The sequence below is a fragment of the Acomys russatus genome, chromosome 11 (genome assembly GCF_903995435.1).
Source record: "Acomys russatus chromosome 11, mAcoRus1.1, whole genome shotgun sequence".
NCBI lineage: Eukaryota > Metazoa > Chordata > Mammalia > Rodentia > Muridae > Acomys > Acomys russatus.
In genome coordinates, this window is record NC_067147.1 from 58756636 (window position 1) to 58781463 (window position 24828).

Sequence of the window (24828 nt, forward strand, 5' to 3'; positions counted from 1 at the left end):
AGTTAGGATGGCATCAGAAGTGTAGAACTGATTGCTCCCTACAGACTCTGGCCCTTGAAGAAAAAGGAGGAGGAGGAGGAAGGAAGAAGAAGAAAGGAGGAAGGAGGAAGGAGAAAGAAGACGGAGGAAGAAGAAGAAGAAAGAAGGGGGGGGGGGAGGAAAGCCTGCAGCCATATCTACAGCCCCTGTCGTTGTTTGCTGTGGTGTGTTACAACACAGCCTGGCAGCCTCCTGGGCTTTCCTTCCTCCTGGAAGAGTCTCAGAACATGCGAGAAGTCCGTACAGCCCTGCAGACTGGCCCACACTGCGTGCGTTATTAGCTCAGTGCTACCCCTAAGCGTCTTGTGCCAAGTCCCATCCCTTATCCACAGCCTTTGCTCTGGCAAAAGCGTTCTTCTGTCTTTGAAGAATGGATTCTAGGTGTCCTCTTCGATGTCGCCTCTCCCCTGCCTCTCACTGGGGGATACTGATTTTCTTTCCTGGGGAGAGCCCTTCCATCTTCTGTGTAGCTGTACCACAGTCCCTGGAACATCCTGAAGGGTGACTGTCCCCATCTGCTAGCTTGGAGCCCTTGAGGGCTGGTCTGGTGCCTTCTCACCTCCACGTACCCTCCTCCACACAGGCATACTTCTGTCTCTCAGTAAACAACGTAGATGCTTAACCAACTGGCTTTAGTGAGCAGAACAGCTGCAATCCTCAACGGTGTTGAGTTCATGTAACCTGCCTGTGGCACCTTCCTGGAGGCTGGTTAAGGGGTGGTTTCCAGTCGCTGAGAAAACACAAGCGACTGAGAGAGGACCCCTGTCCAAGAGGAGGTTCTAATGTTAGTTTCTTCCTCTTTTCTACAGAGGTCTTTGAGAATAGAGAAGGGATGACTGTATTGTCACCTAGCATGGTGACACACACACACACCAATATCTATATCTCTGTAAGTCTGGTGACATTTACCTTCATAAATTCTAAAGTGTGACAATCCAAAAGAAACAAAAGTAACTAAAATGAAAGCAGACACAGAACCAGCAAACAAGGATTTTCATATGGCTATAAGATATACTGTAAGTAATTAGGACTTTTAGTTTCTCTTCACCTAAAGAGAAGGAGAGAGAGAGAGAGAGAGAGAGAGAGAGAGAGAGAGAGAGAGAGATGTGTGTGTGTGTGTGTGTCTGTCTGTCTGTCTGTCTGTCGAGATCCCCTAGCTGTTACAAGTGCTCTTTCTGGCTGCTCCGCCAGAGGATCTGGGTTCTTCAGCACCCAAAGGGCAGCTTACAACCCCAGTCCCAGGGGATCCGACGCCCTCTTCTGGCCTCTGTAGGGTACCTCACTCATGCGGTGCACAAACATACATGCAGGCGAATTCTTCTAAAAATCTTTTAAAAGAAAAAAAAAAAAAAATGGAACAGTTAGAGCTGAGGTCCCTATGTGCGGCTCCTGAGTGCCTATGGGAGTCACCCAGAGGTGGCTGGCCATGTGGTTGGGGGAAGGGGTGTTGTCTTGAACCTGGATTAGCTCAGTAGCCCACCCTCTGGGTTCTTTTCTGTCCTTATCACCTGGTGTTGGAGAGACAGAGACCCCCCCCCCCCCCCCGCAACGGGGAAGCGTGCTCTTCACGCCCACTGGGTGTCCAGAGAGAGGCACTACAATGGGTTTTCCCAGTCTCTAAGGAGCATCTTCGAGTTCTTGAGGTTGTTTCCTGGGGTCGGCGTGGCCTGACCCCTCCAGCGGTGAAGGGCGGCCTGCGGAGAGGCTTGTCTGGGAGTGGGCAGTCTGGAGGCAAAGGACGACGCGAAGAGGTGTCAGTCAGTTTCCTCCATCCCTCCTCTCCGGCCCCCACAAAGGGCAAGGGCCAGACACGTGGGCTGCGGCGGGGAGGCGGAGCTGCAAACGAACGGGGCGGGGCCTCATTTGCATAGCCCCTGAGCGGCCACCAATCGGGACATTCGGAGCGACAGCCCGCGCGCCTTTTGGGGGCGGATTGGCAGCCCCGCGGCCCTATGGGAGGCGGGTCCTGCGGCCGGTGGGGGCGGGACGACGCCGGGCGCTGCCCCGGCGCACTAGCCGGCTTGCGGGCGCTGCCAGTCTCCGGCGGCGGTGTCCGGCGCGCGGCTGAGCGACCGAGCGTGCGGAACGGCGGCCTGCTGGGCGGGCTGAGAGGCGCGCGCGGCGGAGGGACGAGGAGCCAGAGACGCGGCGGCGGCGGCGGCGGCGGTGGCGGCGGCGACGACAGGTACGGGCGCCATGGCCGCCGGGATGGGACGCGCGCGCGCGGAGGACCCGGGAGTCAGCCCCGCGCTCGCGGTCCCGCTCCCGCCGCGCCCCTTCACGCGGCTTCCCCGGGGGGTGGCGTGGACGGGACGTGCCGGAGGCCCCGGGTCCCGCGTGGGAGGCGGAGCGGCCGGCGCTCCTCTCCGCGTCCCCTTCAGCGCGGCGCCGGCTCGTCCGCCCGCCCGCGCGCGGCTTTTGTTTCCCGCGCAGCCCACAGGTCCGAGGAGCCCCGTGTCGCCCCGCCACGCCGCCCGCCGGACGCGGAGGAAACTTGCCCTTCCGGAGCCCGGCGAGCCCGCGGATAACGGAGCGTCCGCGGGGCCGCGCGATGGGCGTGCCGGCCGGGCACCGCCCTCACCTGCAGCTCCTGGACGGGCTCGCACCGGGCGGGCAGGTGACCGGCGGGGCTCCGAGGCCACGGAGGAGGAAACGCTAATTAAAAGTTGCTTTAGGGGCCTCAGAGGTGGCTGAGCGGGGACAAGCGCTTGTCGTCCAGGCTGACGACCTGAGTTCGATCCCGGGAACAGACGTGGGAGAAGGCGAGCCGACTCCCGGGAGTTGTCCTATGACCTCCACGTGTACATGCGTGTACACACACACACACACACGCACGCACGCACGCACCAATAAATAGAAGTTGTTTTACGAGGCCCCGCAACATCACAACTCCTGTCCCGGTGTGTGTGAGGGATGCATTCTTCTGGTCATTTTAATCGTCTTCGCCCGTGGACGAGACCGGTAGGGCGCCTGCGCCTCATCCCCCCCCCCCCCCAAGTAATTGTTTTCTGCCGTGGTGGCGAAAGCTTTGGGAGGTACAGATCGTAAGCAGAGCGTGCAGGCCTCGGGACAGTGTGTACAGCGCTTGGCCGCCATTCAGTAAATCCTGCATGGGGCAGTTGGGAACTGGTGGTTTGGGAATTTTTTTTCCCCCCCTAGAGTGAGTTTTCCAGCGGATTAAGGCTGAGCATTGACCGGGCACAGTCTTTGCCTTCTCAAGGGCCTGGAGAGACTATTTAGTTTCATTGTCTTTCCATTTTCTTAGGACAAGGGAAAAGTTAAGGTGTATTTGGGTTAAGAATTTTGTCCCGTCCCCCCCCCCCCCGCCTGCTTCTTGCTGTTAGTGTTATTTATTATTATCATTATTATTTTATTATTATAAAATTGTAGTAGCTCATCCTCTTGGTGTCTGAATCAGTTCAAGAAATGACTTGAAATGACTTGGAAAAAACTTCTGGTGGGAAATTCTTAGTCTGTCATACTTTCACTTAACTGTTTTTTTCTGTTTCTCTCCCAGCTGTCTCACATTTGCCTAAGCATCTTCTAACAGCTTTCACTTTGGGGATTCTACAGAAATGCTACATTATAACTATTTTTTACATGCAAAGGTTAATAACACTCATTGTTTATTAGAAACACTTGGTTTAATTTCTTCCCTTTTCTAATGTGTCTTGTGGTAACCACATTGGGTATAATCTATACTTCAGAGACGTTGAACTTCAGAGCACAGTTAATTTTTATTTAATTATGCTAAATAATCAAAATAGCCATTTTATTCATCTAGCTAATCTGAGTTATTAGTTGGGACCTCTTGAGATCATTATTTTTTTGTTTTATTTTTTTGAGACAGGGTTTCTCTGTGTAGCCCTGGCTGTCCTGGAGCTCACTGTGTAGACCAGACTGGCCTCAGATCCATTTGCCTCTACTTCCCAAGTGCTAGGATTAAAGGCGTTGGCCACCACTTCTGGGCCACTTGAGATTGTTTTAAATTAATCTAGGGATATTTTTTGCAAATTGTTTTAAAACAGTGAGTTTATACATTAGTAAGGTTTTTGTCATTCCAATATTTAGCAAAAGTATGTTCTCAATATTTGCTTTTCAGTTATGTGACATTTGGGTGGATTTATTTATTTGTTTATTGTCTATGTTTGTGAAACCAGCTGGCACAGGTGTGGCTGTCAGATGACAGCCCTGGAGTTGGTTTTCTCCTTGTACTGTGTGGGTCCTGGACTTCAAAGTCAGGTTGTCCAGTTTATTGGCAAGTGCCTTTACCTGCTGAGCAGTCTCACCAGCCAGGATTTCTTTCTTTCTTTCTTTTTTTGCTTTGTTTTTGTTTTTGTTTTTCGAGACAGGGTCTCTCTGTATTAGCCTTGGCTGTCCTGGACTCACTTTATAGACCAGGCTGGCCTCGAACTCACAGTGATCCGTCTGCCTCAGCCTCTGCTGGGATTAAAGGCATGCGCCACCACGGCCGGCCAGAATTTCTTTTTAAAGACAATTTAAATTACTTCAACATGAAAAGCCTAGACTTTGGGATTAGGTGAGCCAGTTAATTTTGAATCTTTCTTTATTCTTGGATTGGAAAAGAATGTGCTTTCTGTGTTGTTAGTTCCTAAAGTCTGAGAGTGCTCTGGTTCAGAGCAGGAGCCCCCTGTGCTGTGTCTGTGTGACCCTCTGATAGCCTTGCAGGCTCGCTGAAGGGCTTTGCATGCCCCAGGCTTTCATCGCCCTAGATGATTTAATTGCACTGTAGCACTACGTGACATAAGTGTGGCCTCAGATGTGTAAAACATTAAGTTTGTATGCATTGGAGACTGGGTAGATGATGAGATGGAAGTCCTGGAACTATTGTTTGTTTTGTTTTGTTTTTCGAGACAGGGTTTCTCTGTGTAGCCTTGGCTGTCCTGGACTCACTTTGTAGACCAGGCTGCCCTGGAACTCACAGAATCCACCTGCCTCTGCCTCCTGAGTGTTGAGATTACAGGTGTGTGCCACCACACTCGGCTCAAGTCCTGTAACTATTGCTTTAAAACAAGAACTACTTACATGTGAGTTAACTTGCAAATAAGATGTTTACTTTGTATAAAAGCCAGTTTTGTAAGGGAGACAGGCTAAAATAATTTATTAAAGAACATATGTATTAACATGTTTCTAGCAATTGTACCAAACAGATTATTAAGGATATTATGGTAATATTTAGAACACTAAAATTCCACTATTCAAAATAATTTGTACTTTATAAAAAGTTTGTTAAGAGAACTGACTTGTATTGTGGTGGTGTAATTTCAACACCAGGAGGCCTGGTGCTGACAGCCAGATCTACATGGTTAGCTCCAGGCCATACAGAGTAGGATCATAGTAGGACCCTGTTGCAAAACACTATCAGCAACAAAAAGCCACCCAAGAGACTTGCCTTACATTGTACGATTGAATTAGTATTTACTGCTAATCTTTCAGGAAACGTTTGATTAATGAGCGTGAAGGACCACCAGAGGGAGTGTAGGGCCTACACATCTGGTGTATCTGGAAGGAGAACATTTAAAAAGTATGAGCAAGTTTTATTTAATTCTCTAGAACAACCCGGCAAACTGTAGTGAAAGCTGAGGACTGTCGATGCTGGGAGTTGCTGGGCTTTTTAGATAAAGCTCAAGGCTTCATCATGATTCCTTTTTTTTCCTCTAGAAAAAGGTACAATTATTACAGAATGAAATGGAAATGATATATTTTCAGAGTGAAATAATGGGTTTTAAAGTAACCAGTCATACAGCTGCGAAAGGGACCATCCACAGGCTCAGAATGGTTCTTCATATTTAACATGTGGTACTTTTTTTTTTGTTTTTGTTTTTTTCCTCTGTGTAGCCTGGGCTGTCCTGGACTCCCTTTGTAGACCAGGCTGGCCTTGAACTCACAGCGAGCCACCTGCCTCTGCCTCCTGAGTGCTGGGATTAAAGGCGTGCGCCACCACACCTGGCCTACATGTGATACATTTGAGTTGTATAGTTTTGAAGTTGCCCAGTCTTTGCAAAGAAGACTAAAAGATGCAGAAAGATTAAAAACTGGAAGAAGGTGGATTTTCCCTTTTCTAGTTGCAAACCTCCTTTGGTGGCTGGTGGCAAATTTCTAGAAACATCTGTAGCATTCTGTTTCTATCTTGGCTACTGTTAAATGTGTCCCCTGAAAATGTTCATCTGAGTGTCAAAGCAGGATTGCAAATTTCAAATTGATCTTTTAAAAAGTCAAAGATGGTTTTTTTTTGGTTTTTCGAGACAGGTTTTCTCTGTGTAGCCTTGGCTGTCTTGGACTCACTTTGTAGACCAGGCTGGCCTCGAACTCACAGCGATCCTCCTGCCTCTGCCTCCCGAGTGCTGGGATTAAAGGCGTGTACCACCACGCCCGGCTTAAAAGTCAAAGATGTTTTAAAGGAGAAAAAAGACTAGTGGCTCTTACTCCAGCGTCTTTCAGGCTTGAAGGTGGTAGTGTCCTGTTTTTCTTTGACTAACTGTAATAAAAATTACTATGACAAGATTTGACATGGCAAGTAAGTTCTATAGAGAAGTCAAAGGCACTTCATTTTCACCCTTAATATAGTAATTAATGTGAGGAACATTTAAGATCTGGAGGGTTGGTTTTAATAGGCTTAAGTTTGAGTAATGAAGTGAAAGTCTTTATTTTTAAATATTAGGTTTGTATGTGTGGGTTTTTCTTTCTTTTTCTTTTTCTTTTTTTTTGTATTTTGAGACAGGGCTTCTCTGTAGCCCTGCCTGTCCTGGACTCACTTTGTAGACCAGGCTGGCCTCAAACTCAAACTCACAGTGATCCACCTGCCTCTGCCTCCCAAATGCTGGGATTAAAGGTGTGCACAACCACGCTCGGCTGTATGTGCTTCTTAATGTTTGTATTCCTGGAAAAGGAGTCCTTTGTCTATCGTCAGCTGAGAATTACGCAGTAGGATTTGAGTCAAAATATCCTTTATTGTGGACTTATGCTGTGGTAAGCCTCTCTTTGGACAGGAGAGAACATCTTAGAGACCAACTCTTTATCAGCTTATATTCTGAATAAGCATAGGATATTTTTTATCTGTGTTAAATATTAGCTGGTGAAATCGTTTCCATTTGTAACTTTTTGACAGAGCAAGACAATAAAAATCTCATAATCTTAAACAAATTTTCAGTTTTGTCTTTAGTGTAAAAATTGTGAGGTAGATGTTGAGTTCCCAGTGTTGTGAAACTGGGAAGAGATTTGTGGAGGTGTATTGTTTCACTGCTGAGTAGCAGCAACTCAAGTGGGAAAGCGCTGTCTCTCTCCTTGTACTCCTGGGTATGATGAAAATGGAAAGCTGAGATGGTCACCTGGCATTCCAGGAAGTTCTTAACAAACAAACAAACAAACAAACTGGTTGACAATACTCACTGTTCGTATAGAGGACCCAAGTTTGATTCCAGCTTCTACTGTGGTGGCTCACAGCCATCTATAGCTCAGTCCCAGAAGATCTGTGCCCCTTATGACCTCTGTGGGGACCTGGTATGCATACACACATGCAGACAAAATACTCGTATCCATAAAATAAGTCCTTACAAAATAGTTTTGGGACCATATAAAATGTATGTGTTACATATAAATACTAGATTATCAGTCGTCTGTATTACGCGTGTGTATATGTGAATATGCACACAGATAATTGCTGTGTGTATATTTGTGTGTCTAGCTGTTCATTCTAGCTTATTTAAATGTGAAGCTCTCTCTCCCTTTTTTTCCTTTTCAATGAAATAGGCTGCACAAAAATGAGCAGGGTATATGTTCAGGAGGAGGCTGGCACAGGCTATTCACAGCAGTGCCATTGAAATAGAAGTAAACTGCAGATTCCACAGCAGAATAGAGGGAATGCAGAAACTCTCTCCAGGAGAAGCTGGACACGAGACCCCCCAGACAGGGTATCTCTGTGTAGCCTTGGTTGTCTGGATTCACTTTGTAGACCAGGCTGACCTGGAACTCACAGAGAGATCCACCTGTGCTCCCACTCCCAGCAACATTTTCTTTCTCTATTGCTCATCCACCTTAATTTTTGAAACAAGCTCCTGAACCTGGAGCTTGCATTAATTAGACTGGCTGGCCTGTCGTCTCAGTGCTGGTTTTAGAGGCCTGCATCACATGCCCTGTTTTTACATGGGTACTAGGGATTCGAACTCCAGTCCTCCTGCTTGCATACTAAACACCTTTCCCACTGAGTGACCTTCTAGTCTTTCTTTCATTTTTAAGTTCCAGAAAAATGCAAGATCAGTACAAGAGATGTTATGTATCCCTGTACCCAAATTGACCAATTGCTTCCATGTGTTCAGACTTATTAAGCTGTGCATTGTATGGTATGTAGTAAATGGGGGGGGGGGGGGCTTTAAAATGTGTCGAAAGTGAGAAATGGTCTTATCAGAAAATACACACACACACACACACACGACCATAAATTAGCATTAATTAAGAACAGTGAAAGAGAACAGATGACTGTCTCTTCTGTGTGTGTGTGTGTATGTGTGTGTTTGTGTGTGTGTGTGTGTGTGTGTATGTATGGTACTTTCCCCTGAAGTTTCACATGTTTTTGTGAAGAAGCAGGATCCAGAGGATGATTCAAAGCGTAACTGCAGTGAGGAAACCCTGCTTTATTTGTTAGCCTGCTTGTCACCAGGGACTGATACCCAGCACTAGTTTTCCTGGAATTGAAGGTGGTGTTCATTCTTACGAAAGAGCAGCACACCTACAGTGTGCTAGGTTCTGCACAGACATGTACCAACTGTAGTGTTCTGGGCACTAGACAAAGAAGAGGAGGCAGAAAGCCTGCTTGCCGTCTTTGGGTGGTGCTCTTTATCAGAGGGAGGCGAGCTTGGTGGGTGTTTACAGACCACACAAGCATTTGTGATCAGGTCAGGGGTGTCTCCCGGAGCCTCAGCATGACTGACTGAAGCTAAATAAGTCGTGGTTTAAATAGTGATGGTTTAAATATCACTTCCCCTCTTACTGCTTTGTATGACTTCCACCGTGTGTTCACTGCACTCTTAAGATTAACTATAATTTATAGCTATTAATTAACTTATTTATTTGGTTTTTTTTTGAGACAGGGTTCTCTATGTAGCCTTGGCTGTCCTGGACTCGCTTTGTAGACCAGGCTGGCCTTGAACTCACAGCGATCCGCCTGCCTCTGCCTCCTGAGTGCTGGGATTAAGACGTGCGCCACCACTGCCCGGCTCTATTAGTTTATTTTTTTGAAAAACAACTTAAAAAAAAAAAACAAAACACCTGAATCAAAGTTTTTGGTTATTTCCTAGATTGGGAGATATTTGAAGTATCTAGAGGGCCGACCAGAGGCTTCAATAGATTAATCATTGATATCAGAAACATGTATGTATTTCATCTTTAGTAATCAAAACGGTACAGTTATATGGTTTATGTATTTTTCAACATAATCAAAGATGCATTGGACAGAAAATGAGAGTTGTCTGCTAGCAGGTCAGATAAAGGAATGAATGTTTTTGTTTTTATTTTTCAAGACTGGGTTTCTCTTGTAGTCTTGGCTGTCATGGACCAGATTGGCCTCAAACTCACAGAGATCCACCTGCCTCTGCCTCCTGGGTGCTGGGACTAAAGGCATGGGCCACCACACCCAGCAGAATGATGTTTCTTTAAAGAACATGTCCATGATACTCTGAAGTAGCAGACTAGATCTTTGCTCCTGTTTATGCACAGTAATTTTCTTTAGGTTTTAGGAATGAATTATGTGTTATAATTTTACTTTTCTTATATTAAGGATTGACGTGAAGGTCTTTTTCACATTAAGGAAGTGTTATGCCACTGTACTAATTCACCTAGTTCTAGCTACTAGAATTTGGTTTTTGTTAGCCTTAACTAGAGATAGATTTTTTGTTGTTGTTGTTTTTCGAGACAGGGTTTCTCTGTGTAGCCTTGGCCATCCTGGACTCACTTTGTAGACCAGGCTGGCCTCGAACTCACAGCGATCCGCCTGCCTCTGCCTCCTGAGTGCTGGGATTAAAGGCGTGCGCCACCACGCCCGGCGTTAGAGATAGAATTTTTAAAATTCTCTGTAGGTGACACCAACCCCGACTTTTGTTTTGTTATAACTTGTCCACGTGTGTGGAACTGGAGAGAGGAACAGATGCCCTCCACACGCATTCTCCAGATTCATTACTCACTGGACACTTTGACCCACGCGCCTTTTGTTTTATTTGGTTGGTTAAGTTGTTTTTAGATAAAGTTTCACTCTTTAGCCCAAGATGCCTTGAACTTGTGATTTTTAAAAAAGATTTAATTATTATTATGTATACAATGTTCTGCCTACATGTACACCTACACTAGAAGAGGGCACCAGATCTCGTTATAGATGGTTGTGAGCCACCATATGGTTGCTGGGACTTGAACTCAGGACCTTTAGAAGAACAGTCAGTGCTCTTAACCATCTCTCCAGCCCAAACTTGTGATCTTCTTGACTCTCAACCTCCCAGGTGCTGGAATTATGGTTGATCTGCTTTTAAACGTGATAAAATTTGGGCCTGGTGTGGTGGCGCACACCTTTGGGAGGCAGAGGAAGGTGGATCTCTGAGTTCGAGGCCAGCCAGGTCTACAAAGCAAGCCCAGGACAGCCGAGGCTATAAGGAGAAGCCCCATCTTGAAGAGAAAAAGGAAATCATAAAATTTGGAATGGAGGCTGAGGAGTCACTTAAGAGCACTGGCCGCTCTTGCAGAGGACCCGAGTTCAGTTCCCAGCACCTCCACGGTGGTTCACAACTGCCTGTAACTCCAGTTCCGGGGCTACGTACGGCGCCTTCTGACCTCCATGGTCACTGCATGCACATGGTACACAGGCGTAGGCGCAGACATAAGTGCGTAAAGTAAATAAATCTTTAAAACTTGCTAAATTCTGTGGCTAAAGAGATGGCTCAGCAATTAAGGAGCATATACTGCTCTTGCAGAGAAGCAGAGTTTGCTTCCCAGCACCATGTTGGCAGCTGGCAGCCACCTGTAACGCCAGCTCCAGGGAATCCTGGCCTCCGAGTGCACCTGCACACATGAGCACATTTCCAGTCAGACATAGAGGCATACACACAATTAACTGTAAAATCTTTTCTAACTTGGTGGTAACTCCATACAAACATGGTAAATGATGGTGGTATTGGTGTGCCAGACTTTTTTATCAACAGACTCAGTGGCTCGGGGATTTGGCTTTGCACGTGTGGGAACTGTGCAACTGTTTAGTCTGTAGCTTCCTTCTCTTGGTTCATCAGTTGGAAAACGACGATTGGTTTTATGCGTCTTATTAGAGTCAGTCCGTGTGGGCCTAAGAGCTGTCCACCTGGAGCGCTGGATCATCTTTATTGTAGGAGCAGGAGCCTGCACTGTCTAAGTGAATGGACCAGTCATCTTTTCCTCTAAACCCCAGACATCGGGGGCCAAGAAGATGGCCCAGTGGGTAAAGCACTCGTCATGCAGGCATGGGGGCTGGATTCCAACCCAGCATCACATCAGAGCTGGGTGCCATGGCAGCCCACCTGTAATCGCAGACCAGCTGAACCAGTGAGCGCTGGGAGACCCGGCCTCCATTTACTGTGGGAGCAGTCAAGGAAGGCGCCAACATCAACCTCTAGCCTCCACATGCAGGAATGCTCGTGTGGCATATACATATGTATCACATTGAAAGCCAAAGTCACACATCTCAGCTGAGCTGTCCTGCTGTGCCTTCCTCTGCCCTATCCATGTTGTTGCTTGGAAGTGGAACCTGTGTAAATACCGTCTCTGTAGCTGACAGCGGCGTCCTCACCATTCCCTTCCAGCCAGAGCACTTCTCTTCTGTCTGCCCTCTTTAGCTGTTAATGACTCCATTATTTTATTTTATTTATTTATTATTTATTTATTGGTTTTTGAGGCAGGATTTCTCTGTTATCTTGGCTATCCTGAACTTTGTAGACCAGGCTGGCCTTGAACTCGCAGCAATCCACCTGCCTCTGCCTCCCGAGTGCTGGGATTAAAGGCGTGCACCACCAAGGCCGCCAACTGTTTGTTTCTTAAAAGCTAGTGGCTCACTAAATTCCTTTGTTTATGACCCAGTGCCTCTTTCTTTCTTTCTTTCTTTCTTTCTTTCTTTCTTTCTTTCTTTCGTTTGTTTCCACTATACTTTTTGTAGTTTGATTAACATACTAAAATAAAATTATTCCTACGATCTGTCATGAACTTATACATATAAAAATTAAGACTAGCCTATGAAGTAAATACAGAAGACATTTTCTTCCCTTCTAGAGAAGGCTTATCAGCCTTGTGCTGTAGGCAGACACTTCTGTGTTTGCTGTCGTAATTGACGCTGTTGACCTTGTTTGTTTTGGAGCTGGGATCTCCCTCTTTTTTTTAAAAAAAGATTTATTTATTATGTATATAATATTCTGTCTGCATGAACACCTGCACACCAGAAGTGGGCACCAGATCTCATTATAGATGGTTATGAGCTACTACGTGGTTGCTGGGAATCAAACTCAGGACCTCTGGAAGAGCAATCAGTGCTCTTAACCTCTGGGCCATCTCTCCAGCCCTTGGGGGTCTCCCTATGTAGTCCAAGACCAAGTTCAAACTCTTGGTCATCCAGCCTGATTCTCCAGAGTGCTTTGAAAAGTTGTGTCTGGTGAGCATATTTAAATGCTATGTGCCTAGTTAAGTGCTCTATCACTAAGCTCAACTTGGCCGCATAACTTACAAGGCCTAAGCAGTAATATTTAAACCAAGATGTCTTTTCATCTGAACTGTGTTAAAATCATATGGACTGCCAGTGACATCACTCAGACTTTGAATTATAATATACAGACATGCACCTCTGTGCCCAGTAGGTCCTGAAGTGTGAGAGGACTCTTGAGTTTATTAGAAGCAGTTTCAAAAACCTTGATTTTTTTATTTTATTTTATTTTTTAACTCTTCAGCATTCAGAAGTGTTGCTTTTCATCACTGGATTGTTGGGACTGAGTGGAACTGACTTCCTTCATGGTGTTCTGTGGCTGGCTGGAAATTAAGAGTATGATAAATTTAATATCACACACACCTTTTTTGAGACATATGTTATGTAGGCTGGACTTGAACTCACTGTGTGGCCGACCTTCTGATCCTCAGGCTTCCACCTCCCACGCGCTGGGATTCCAGGTGTTGGTTACTGTTTGCAATTCTGTGTGGTGCTGGGATGTGTGGTGCTTACGGCTTCAGGCGTGCCTGACAAGCAGTCCATCACCTGAGGTGCACCCCCAGCCCTGGGGCACACTTCTAGTTGTCTCCCTAAGCTCAGGGTTTTGTTTTTTCAGACAGGGTTTCTCTGTGTAGTCCTTGCTGTCCTGGGCTCACTTTGTAGACCAGGCTGGCTTTGAACTCACAAAGATCCTCCTGCCTCTGCCTTCCAAGTGCTGGGATTAAAGGTGTGAGCTACCACTGCCCAGCTTTAGCAACTCTTACATGCTTGAGCAGTTGTCATTAATAAGCACTGCTGCTTTGTTATTGGAAAGTCATGTATGTTAAGTTCCATGTGTTCTAAGCAAAGTGACAAAACAAGAAGACACTGTCCTCTCAGAAAAGCACATTTACACAAAGATAACTAGCCACCCAGGTCCACGGTAACTGACAACGTTCTTTTTCTTTTTTTCTTTTCTCTTTTGGTTTTTCAACATAGGGTTTCTCTGTGTAGCCTTGGCTGTTGAACTCGGAGATCTGCCTGTCTCTGCCTTCTGAGTGCTGGGATTGGCAAATTTCTTCAGAGGTGAAGAAGCAGGAACAATTGCCAAGCAGATGGGAACTTAAAGGTGACAGGATTTGACCAGATCATTGAGGGACTAGTTAACAAGCTGACAGACTGTTGAATCCTTGCTCTGCTAGTAGGTTTGTTTTTTGTTTTTTGTTTTTGTTTTTTTTTTTAAACCTCCCTCTGAGATTACTGACAATTAGGTGAGTTCGTACAGTTAGGCTGTTTAGAGCGGTGTCTCCAACACCATTAGAGTGAGGAAGCGTGCACTTGAGATAGAACACCAAGAAGAAAGGAGAGGTGCCCTTGGTTTGTTTGAAGTGGATGGAGCGGCCACAGTGACAGCTACCAGGGAGCAGCGTGTGGTTATAAATGACCTAGCTAGGGAACGGGGCATCTTTCCGTGTGTGCGGAGGAGAACTGATGTGGTTGTAAGCACTCACAGGGCCTAGAATCGTGGAGGAGAAATGCCTCTGGGCGTGCCTGGAGGGACAGTCAGCTGGGGTGGGAAGACTTACACTAAATGTGGCCAGCACCAGCCTCATGCCTCTCTGCTTCCTGACTGGATGCAGTGCAGCAGCAGCCTTACCCACCATGGTGGACTGCACCCTTGAACTTCAAGCAAACAGGACCTTGCTCTCAGAGCAGCAAGACTGTAGCCAGCACACAAGGGATGCCTTGCATTCTTTGTCAAGAGATCTTGTGTGCTCTAGAACACACTTTGGGTCTGCGTCTGACATTTCTCACTGTATGTCTTTCTTTCTTTCTTTCTTTTTTTAAAGATTTATTTATTTATTATGTATAAAATGTTTTGCCTGCATATACACCTGCAAGGCAGAAAGAAGGCACCAGATCTCAGTATAGATGGTTGTGAGCCACCTTGTGGTTCCTGGGAATTGAACTCAGGACTTTTGGAAGAGCAGGCAGTGCTCTTAACCTCTGAGCCATCTTTCTTGATTTAAAAGTAACCGAAGTGAAACCAGGTACAGTGGTGCACGCCTGTAATCCCAGCAATCTGGGAGACAGAGGCAAGTGAATCCCTGTGAGTTTGAGGCCAGCCTCATCTACAGAGCAAGTTCCAGGACAGCCAGGGCTAAAAAGTAAAACCCTGTCCCCCCAAAAACAAAATACATAAATAAACAAACAAAATAACCAAAACTGCTGGAGAGAGAACTCACTCAGTGGTTAAGAACACTCCTTTAATCCCAACATTTGGGAGGCAGAGGCAGGTAGGTCTCTGAGTTCAAGGGTAGCCTGGTCTACAGAGTGTGTTCCATAATAGCCAGGGATACACAGAGAAACTGTCTTGAAGAAAACAAAACAAAACCCAACAACAGGCTGGGCGTGGTAGCACATGAGTTTAATCCCAGCACTTGGGAGGCAGAGGCAGACGGATCTCCGTGAGTTCAAGGCCAGCCTGGACTACAGAGAGAGTTCCAGGACAGCCAGAGCTGTTACACAGAGAAGCCCTGTCTCAAAAAACAAAAAACCCCCCAAAACCCAAACAAACAAAAAATCAACAACAACAACAAAAAGCAAAAAACCAACCAACCCCCCAAAACTGAACAACAACAAACAACAAAACAACACAAAAACCACTTCTTGTTCCTGCAGAGGCTCCATTCAATTCCCAGCAGCCACATAGCCGCTACAACACCTGCAACTCCAGTGATAGGAGATCCAGTGCCATCTTCTGGCTTCCACACGCACGCACCAGGCATGCACATGATGCAGACACACGTGCACAGAGACAAATCTTTACCAGGTGTATGTAACATCTTTAATTCTAGTTCTGAAGAGGCAGCAGTAGGCTGTTCTGAGTAGCCTGCAGCCTGGCCTACATAGCAAGTTCTAGGCCAGCCAGGGCTCCATTGTGAGACCCAGTCTTAAAAACAAACAAACACACACCCCGAAACTTTAAAACTAATTTTAACAGTAAAGCTGATGGCTGTTTGTTCTGAACTTTTATGCATCCTTAATTTGTCAGTTTGTTTTTAGTTTTTTCTTATATTCTTAGTTGTTTATGTAACACTTATTTTTTGTCTCAAAAGTTCAGTGGGTTTTTATGACTGGTTTCTTTCCTACCCTCTAGACGGTGTAGGTTCTAAGTCACAAAGCCACACGGTGGAAAGGGCCCAGCAGAAGGGTAAAGAGAAGAGAGAAGGCATTCTCTATCAGCTGCCCTGTTTTACAGACCTGCAAACTGAGATCAGCAGGAGACAGTCGCAGGTTCATGATCACAGCTCCTTTCTGTGTGGGCTGTCTCTCATTGCTGTGGTTCTCAGCCATCTGGGGGAGGTGTATATGCCAGTCCTATGTCTACTACCACTTTCCGAAACCAAGATAGAAAGCCATGTTCTTATCAGGAGCAGTGTGATGGTAATTCACCCCAGTTAGGAGAGGATCATGACTGTTCTCTGCTGAGCACTACTCTTCTTTTATTTAAAATTACACTTGTATTTAGTGTGTGGGTGAGCCTGTGCACACGCTTATGTTGCAGCTCACTTGTGGAGGTCAGGACAACTGTTGGGAGTTGGTACAAAATCAGCTTTGAGGAAAAAAACAGTTTCTTTTTAATTTTCCAAGTTGTCAGCTATAAGTGCTTTTTTTTTTTTGTTGGTTACCATAGAACACTTTAGCTGTAGATTGGTGATGTTACCGTGTAGAGTGGGTATCATTGTGTGATGTTTGACCTCCCAAGCTTCCTGCCATCACTTGCTTTCAGTCTCCTGCAGTTTAACGTGAGCAGGCAGAGTGGCAGGGGCCATACTGAAGCCTTGCTTCCTTCTGCGACAAGGCCCTGGGCTTCGTGTCTAGCAGCACAGTTGCTCAGTACACATCTCCCGCCAGAGCAGGTGGATTTTCTTAAATACAAAGTCAGATTCCAGTCACCAATTCACTGTCAACAGCAGTTCCTTTTTGCCCTTGAAATGTATTGTTTTAACCTCAGTGAGACATTCTACTTGCATTTCGAAAATGTGCGTAGCAACAATACTTCTTAGTCACAATAAGCATAATTTTACCATGAAGTCATTTTGCAACTGGCAGTCGCTTTGTGTGCTATATTCTTCCCCACGATTAGCAGACGACGCGCATTCTTATGTCCTCCCAGCGGGGTGCACGCAGCCCTTATCATTTACAAGCTGAGACCCACTTGTATAACCAATAGTGTCTGCACACAGTCTTTTCTGTGTCTTGCCTGGTGTGGATCAGATCACCATTTATTTACCATACTTTGGGTCCCCCCCCTTTTTTTTTTAACTTCATTTTTCTGAAGGGACTAGGAGATTTTTTTCCCCACGTCTCATCTGTGACTTGTATTAGATTCCTTTTTGTTTTGTTTTGTTTTTTGCTTTTTGTTTTTTGAGGCAGGGTTTCTCTGTGTAGCCTTGACTATCCTGTACTCCCGTTGTAGACCCGGCTGGCCTTGAACTCACAGATCTACTTGCCTCTGCCTCCCGAGTGCTGGGATTAAAGGCATCTGTCACCAAGCCCAGCTTCGATTCCTTTTTATGACACTTAAAATCCCTATCACAAGAGAAGAAAAAAGCCTCCAAATTAAATTAAACAACCACCATAGTGCGTTATTATTGAGCAGGGAAATATGAATGGGCATGCAGAGGCCAGAGGACCGCCCTGTGGGTGGGGCTGGTTCTTTCCATCATGGGGGTCCTGAGGGTTGAACTCACTTTTCAGGCTTGTGTATTTTACTGCTGAGTCATCTCACCAGGGCAGATTTGGATTTTTTTGAGGGCTGTATGCAAGGTGTGTGCATGAGCATGGTGTGTGTGTGTGTGTGTGTGCGCGGGGGGGGGGGGGCTTCTCTTAGTCCCTTCATATGAAATTGTTTCTTCTTCCTCTTCCTCCCTCCTCCCTCCTCTCCCTCCTCTGCTGGTGCTGCTGCTAGAGATTTAACATGGCCTTTGTCCTAGGTAAATGCTCTCTAGCTGTGCCATGTCTCATTTTCTTTAAATGTATTTGTTTATTATTATGTATACAGTGCTCTGATTGCAACGAAGAGGGCATCTGATCACATAGACGGTTGTGAGCCACCATGTGGTTGCTGGGAATTGAACTCAGGACCTTTGGAAGAGCAGACAGTGTTCTTGACCTCTGAGCCATCTCTCCAGCCCCCATATCCCATTTTCAAACCCTAATGAGTTTTCTTTGTTTGTTTGTTTTTCTTTCTTTTTGTTTTGTTTTTTTTGGTTTTTCGAGACAGGGTTTCTCTGTGTAGCCTTGGCTGTCCTGTACTCTCTTTGTAGACCAGACTGACAGCAATCTGCCTGCCTCTGCCTCCCGAGTGCTGGCATTAAAGGTGTGCGCCACCACTGCCCTGTCCTTACTTAGTTTTTTTGTTTATTTGTTTGTTTTGTTTTTTGAGACAGGATTTCTGTGTGTGTAGCCCTGGCTCCTGAACAGGTGCGACCAACCAAGCCTGGCTTATTTATTTTTGAGACAGGGGCTATGTAGCTGAAGTCAGCCCAGGGCCACTGGTCTTCCTGCCTCTACCGTCTGAGTGAGTGCCGGCATGAAAGGTGCGCACCTCCAGCTGCCTCTACCTCCTGAGTACTGGGATTAAAGGCATGTGCCACCACACCCAGCTTTCTTTATACTATCTTTAATATGGCTATATTCTAGAACTTTCTTATTTAGTTCATCTGTTTGTTTTTTCCAAATTAGTTTGATTTGCTTCATTGTTTTCCTATTTTTTCAATTGTAACTCCATCAAAAGCACTGCACACAGTAGGCATCTTTGTGTGTGTGTGCTTTGTTTCTGAACAGGTGTGAATAGCAGGTGTGAATAGCAGGTGTGAATAGGGGTTTCTTCTTTTCTTAGGTCTCAAAAATTGTCATTTTTGTATTTTCACACATAGTATTTGTTTTGATCTAAGAATGCTGACGATAGCTTAGAGACTTTAATATACTTGATTTCAGGTGACTTTTTCGAAATTATTTGGCATTGCCAGACTAATCCTATTAGTAAAGACTATAAGAGTTTTGTAATTCTAATTTAGAGCCCCATATCTAGTAACTTAAGTTTTGATTCTTATGTCATTTAGTTGCTTTATTCTAAAAAAAAAGTTATTGGCTTTTAAAAAAACCAATCATAATTATATAGGCTAATTAACTTTTAAAGAGGAAAATAAAAATTCATTTTAGAACCTGTATTCTAGATAAAATGGTTTAATAGATACACACTGACTTGAAGATAAGAACTTTTAGGTCATGAATTTTCTCCTTAAGTTTGTAATTTATTGAAAAGGAGTTGGCAATTGAGAACAAAAAAGGTAAAGATCATTAAAAACAGGAAAATGAATACAAATGGCTTGAGATAACGAGCAGGATGGGAGAATGGGAAGAAGAACTTACAGCAGTGGCTGCAGGCGGGGGCTGCCTGTGTTTGAACATTAAATTTAGCTCCAAGCTTCCTGGCAAGCAAGTGAAAAAAGGAAACAGGATGGGTTTCATGGTTATTGTCTCATAAAGAAGCTTATCGGCTTTTCAGTGGAGAAAAACTTAGAAAAAGTCCTGGGTTTTAAAGAGGCTGAATTCATATTCAAGGAATGTATTTCCTATCTCCTCTTTTATAAATGACTAAATTTCTGCTGTTGCTGTTTTCACTGCCGTAGTTACATTTGCTCAAATTAAATTTATGTCCACTCTTGTCAAAAGTGGAAACTGTGGCTGGGTGTTTATGTATTGCCTCTGGAGCTGGAGCCACTGACGAACAGGAAACTGAAAGCTACAAGTTCAGGAAATGTATTGTGTTTAGATTGTGTGGAGAAAATATATATAGTACTTAACTACTGAAGTCTCTGACCGTTTCAGGGCTGAAATTTGTATTGATGTGTTTCGAGATGGCTATCGAGGGTTCTGACAGCAATACCCCAGATGCCAAATCAGGATACCAGCTGCAGCCTGTAGCTGTGGAGGAGATGCTGTGCAGCACGGGAGGACATGCAGCAGATGTGTGCTCAGTTCACTCTCGCAGGAAGCGGCACAGCCGGCAGCTCAGTGGATTGTTCAGGGATGTTTTGTCTTTAAGAATTAGTTTTAAAAGGCTGGAAGTCCAAAATTCCAAAGCTAAGGCGTATGGTAAATTTACATTTTTCAAGTCATCTAGTTGGTAGTATTTTATTACAATCGCTCTAGGAAGCATTTTGATTTGCCTTCTTGGGCACAACTTCATTTCACATACTTATCTAAACAAAATATGAAAACAAAACAAAATTTGTGAAAATCTAAAAAAAAGAAAAGTTTTAGTTTGGTTCTAATGAAAGGGAGGCCCCATCTTACATGATATCTCATTTCACTCAGCAAGTCCTGATGGTCAAGCTATATTTTCTTATGTCGAATTTCATTTTATCTAATATGTTAATATACTTAAGAATTTTCTTTTCTTTTCTTTTTTTTTTTTTTTTAAGAATTTTCTTAGTGTTAAGAAAATTATTATCACAGGGCGTAGTGGCACATGTCGGTTTTTTTTTTTTTTTTTTTTGTGCATGTCTTTTATCCCAGCACTCAGGGAGTCAGAGGCTGGTGGGTCACTGTGAACTTAAGGCCAGCCTGGTTTACAAAGCAAGTCCAGGACAGCCAAGGCTACACAGAGAAAACCCTGTCTCAAAAACCAAAAAGAAAAAGAAGAAAGAAAGAAAATTATTAATATTAAGTTATCTGTCTCCTAAATATTTTTTAATTATTGTAGGAGATGCATAAAGTTTATAGAATTCTATTTTTTGAGACAGGGTCTCTATACACAGTCATGGCTGTCTTGAAACTCCCTACATAGACCAGGCTGGCCACAAACTCACAGAGGTCTGCCTGTCTCTCTCTGCCTCCTGAGTGCTGGGATTAAAGGCATGCGCCATCATGACCAGGAAGAGTCTCTGTTTTTTGAAGTTACAGAAGGCATTTGTGTAGAGCTGAAGCACTCTGTGTATCGGGTAGACATTCCTTGTAATTTCTGATGTGTCTCTTTTGATGGCATATTAATTATATGGATTTCGCATTCTTACTTTGTGAGACACTGGAGTTTAGTAGCTTCTTTTTTGTTTTGTTGTTTTTGGAGACAGGGTTTCTCTGTGTAGCCTTGGCTGTTCTGGACTCGCTTTGTAGACTAGGCTGGCCTTGAACTCACAGTGATCCGCCTGCCTGTGCCTCCTGAGTGCTGGGATTAAAGGCGTGCGCCCCCACCACATCACTAATGTATTTCTTAGTAGATGTTTTCTCTGCATTTACAAATGCATGTGGTTCTGTTGTTGTTGAGACAGTATTTTCATGCAAAGGACATGTTCTTCTGTGGTAGTAGAGGTCAAACCAAGGCTTTGTGTGTGTTCAGTAAGTACACTGATCTATGTTCTTGAGCCTTAGAAAAGTTGGGTCATGTTCTGCAAATCACTTTTTCCTTTAATGTCATTCTTAAGCATTTTTTTCATATCAATAACTGTTAACTTACATGTTTAACTGCTGCATACTCTTTCATTGTTGAGATTTATAGTAAGAGTCCATTACATATCTAACCCCTGTGGCTGATGAGATGACTCAGTAAAATGCTGACTGTACGCATGGGAACCTGAGTTTGGGTCCCTGGCATCCTTGTAAACACATGTACATGGTGTGTGTCTGTAATTCTAACCCTGGGAAAGTTGGAAAGGTGGGTCTCTGGCGCATGCTGGCCTGCTAGCCTAGCAAAATTGGTAATAAGTCCATGTTTAGTCTCAAAAAGAGTGAAAAAGGCACCCAGCATTCACCTCTGGCCTCCATAGACGTGGGCACCCATATATATGTGTATAAATTCTTTCTTCTCTTAGAATTGTTGTATTTAGTAGCCTCTCACCAGATGCTGTTGCACAGTTTTCTAGACATGTTGAGCTAAAAGATATTAAGCTCTTTGTAGATACTGGCAAATTTGCCTTTGAGAACATCATGTCGGCTTGTGTTTTCACTAGGAATGTAAAGTATTATTTTTTGGTGAATATTCAAATTTTCATTTTGTGGACAGAGTCTGCCTCTCTGCTCGGGGTTATTGAGAGAGTCTGCTGTGGATCTCCGTTCTGCTGAGGTGGGACAGCAGTGTGCAAATCAGTGGCTGTGCCCCAGGGTTTGGAGAACAGCCAGATGGTGGAGCTGACGACAGTAGTTTCTTGCTCTTTCATAGTAACAGCAGAGCAAGCGCCTCAGGAGGAAATGGGAGACTAAAGCTCCAGTGGGTACAGAGCCCTGGGGAGGGCACAGGGGCTAGGTGTTGGGCAGAACTGCTCAAGTTGAGAGCAGGAGGTGGGATGGACGTCTCGGAGATGAGCGCAGAGGGCTTCGAGCATGGAAGGGATCTGGATTCTGTGCTGTCTGTGGCGGGAAGGTGTTGGGGGGCTGCCAGAGTAAGTTGTCGTAAGCTAGTCTGATTGTCACTTTCCTTAAAAATGGTTCAGTTCCCATTTCCTTTGGAATAAAGTTCAAATGCTGTATTCTGGTACACAAGGTCCTTCAGTCAAGCCTCTGCCTATTTATTTAGCATCGTCTGCTTCTTTCCCACATGTACCCTTTGCTTTAGCCAAATTGAATCACAAGCAGTTCCTGCATGGGTCACTGGTGATTCATATCTTTGCATCTTCCTGCGTGCTGCTGGCCTGCAGGAAGCCCTCCCCTCTGCCTGTGTGGTCACTGCCTTGGGCTTAGAGGGTCTGCGCTGCTCTTATTTTCTAGCCATACTCTCCCTAGTCACTTTCTGCCATAGCCACAGTCTTGGAATGTGTGTGCACCCAATTGATCTCTGACCACACCCTCGCTGGGTGAAAGTCCATCCATCAGTTACCATCTCCACCACAGCCTGCCATACTTTCCCTCCATAGTATTTCATTGTGAGGATCTTAAACTGGGGGCTCTGCCGCACAGGAAACCCTTCACATGGCTTGCTTTAGTTTCACATCTGAAATTCTGAAATCGCTGCATGAACCAAGGCTAAAAACTTGACTCCTATGCTGCCTCCTCCCTTTTACTTTACTTGGTGTGCTGCTCACAGGTGTGCATGTGGAAGTCACCTTTGGAGTTCTAGCCTTCCACCTTGTTGAGGGAAGGTCTTCCTTGTTTCTTCTGCGCTGCCTTCCCAGGCTAGCTGTCCTGTGAGCTTCTGAGCCATCCTCTTCTCTCCAGGATTGCTGGGATTACAGAGGGGCCACCAAATTCAGCTTTTCACATTGGTCTGGGGATCAGCCTCAGACTGCCAGGGTTGTGCAGCTAGCGCTTGCTACTTTTGCTGAGTTAAAACCTAGCACGCTCACGTGCGTGTGTGTTGTGTGTGTGTCCATCCCTGTATGTGTGCCGGTGCATGTCGGTGGGCCAGGGGAGGATGTGGGATGTCTGCTTCCATCATTCTCTACCTTGGTTTGAGGCACTGTCTCTCTTGAACCTAGAGCTCACTGGTTTGGCTACACTGCCTGGCCGGGAAGTCCCAGGAGGCCTCTGGTCTCTGTCTTTGCCGTGTTGCCTTGGGATTACAGGTATGCCACCTCACCGGCTTTTTCGCATGGACGCTGGAGATGAAATTTAGATCCTCACGCTTGTACAGCATCTACCTACTGAGCAACCTCCACAGCAGGAGGTTTGGCTATTTTGAATCCTTTAGGTATCTCCGGGAATTTTGGTATCAACTTGCTAACTTTTGTAACAAAGTTAATTTAGCTTTTGCTAGGGATCTCTTTGGCCAGTTTGAGAACCAGCCAGTAAGATACAATTTAGTCATTTAAAACTGGCGCTAGGACAACTGTAACATTTAAATACCCCAGTTGTTAAGTTGGGAAACAATATAAAATATACACAACTAAGACTTGATATCAAGCCTGCCCTATGCCTGTAATCCCAGGGCTCAGGAGGCAGAGGCAGGCGGATCGCTGTGAGTTGGAGGCCAGCCTGGTCTACAAAGTGAGTTCAAGACAGCCAAGGCTACACAGAGAAACCCTGTCTCGAAAAAAAAAAAAAAAAAAAAAGATAGGAAAATATTAAGAAAACAGAACTCTGTTTTCTCTTTTAAATTTTTCTTTTGTTGTTTGTTTTTCGAGACTGGGTTTCTCTGCGTAACAAAGCGCTGGCTGTTCTAGACTTGCTTTGTAAACCAGGCTGACCTTGAACTCACAGATCCACCTGCCTCTGCTGGGATTGAAGGCGTGTGCCACCACTCTCAGGATTAATTTTCCTTATTTGAATCAGTAACTGGGAGCTGGGGAATGAGAGCACTGCTTATATTTTTTCCTTTTCTCTTTGGATTTTGGAGATAATCTCACTCTACAGCCCAGTCTAGTCTTGAATTTGTAGCAATCCTCCTGCCTCTGCCTCCCCAGTGCTGGGATTCCAGACTGGCACCACTATATCTAGTTTCTTTAAAAAAAAAAAAAAACTCTGAGAAAGAGGACAAGATACAAATCAGGGGAAATACTAGCAAAAAACCATAGTGACAAAAGACTTATCCATAATAAAGAACTCCTAAAACTCAATAGTTTGATTGCTATTACCACTAGCACCAAAACCAGTAAGAATATAACACAGTGAAAAATACACACACACACACACACACACACACACACACACACACACACAGAGCAGGGGAGGGGGGAGAAATTTGTATGTGGTGGTTTTTTAGGACAGAGTTTCTTTGTGTAGCCCTGCCTGTCCTGGAACTCACTCTTTAGATCAGGCTGGCCTCAAACTCAGAAATTCAACTGCCTCTGCCTTCCCAGTGCTGGGATTAAAGATGTGCACCACCACCACCCAGTGCAAAAAACATTTTTTTGGGGGGCGGGGCTGGAGCGATGGCTCAGAGGTTAATAGCACAGACTGCTCTTCCAAAGGTCCTGTCCTGTACCTCAAACCGAGGCAGAGAATGATGGAAGGCTCACAGCCATCTATAATGAGATCTGGTGCCCTCTTCTGGCATGTAGATGTACATGTAGGCAAAACACTATACTAAATAAATAAATAAATAAATATTTCAAAAGAAATTTTTTTGACCAGACATCTCAGAAAAGAAG

General features: G+C 45.0%; 1 protein-coding gene across 5 annotated transcripts in view; it reads left to right on the top strand.

Annotated features, from left to right (window-relative positions):
• Positions 1–24828, top strand: part of Fkbp5 (FKBP prolyl isomerase 5) — a 124685-nt gene that overhangs the window by 26249 nt on the left and 73608 nt on the right. For 2 of the 5 annotated variants that reach the window (XM_051153440.1, XM_051153436.1), the window contains exon 2: positions 23218–23304. The exons of 1 other annotated variant lie outside the window; for it this stretch is intronic. The gene's annotated coding sequence lies outside the window, so the exon portion shown is untranslated. Of the gene's footprint in view, positions 1–2184; positions 2225–23202; positions 23305–24828 lie in introns of those variants that run through there. 2 more of the 5 variants (XM_051153437.1, XM_051153438.1) reach the window with 2 other exon arrangements.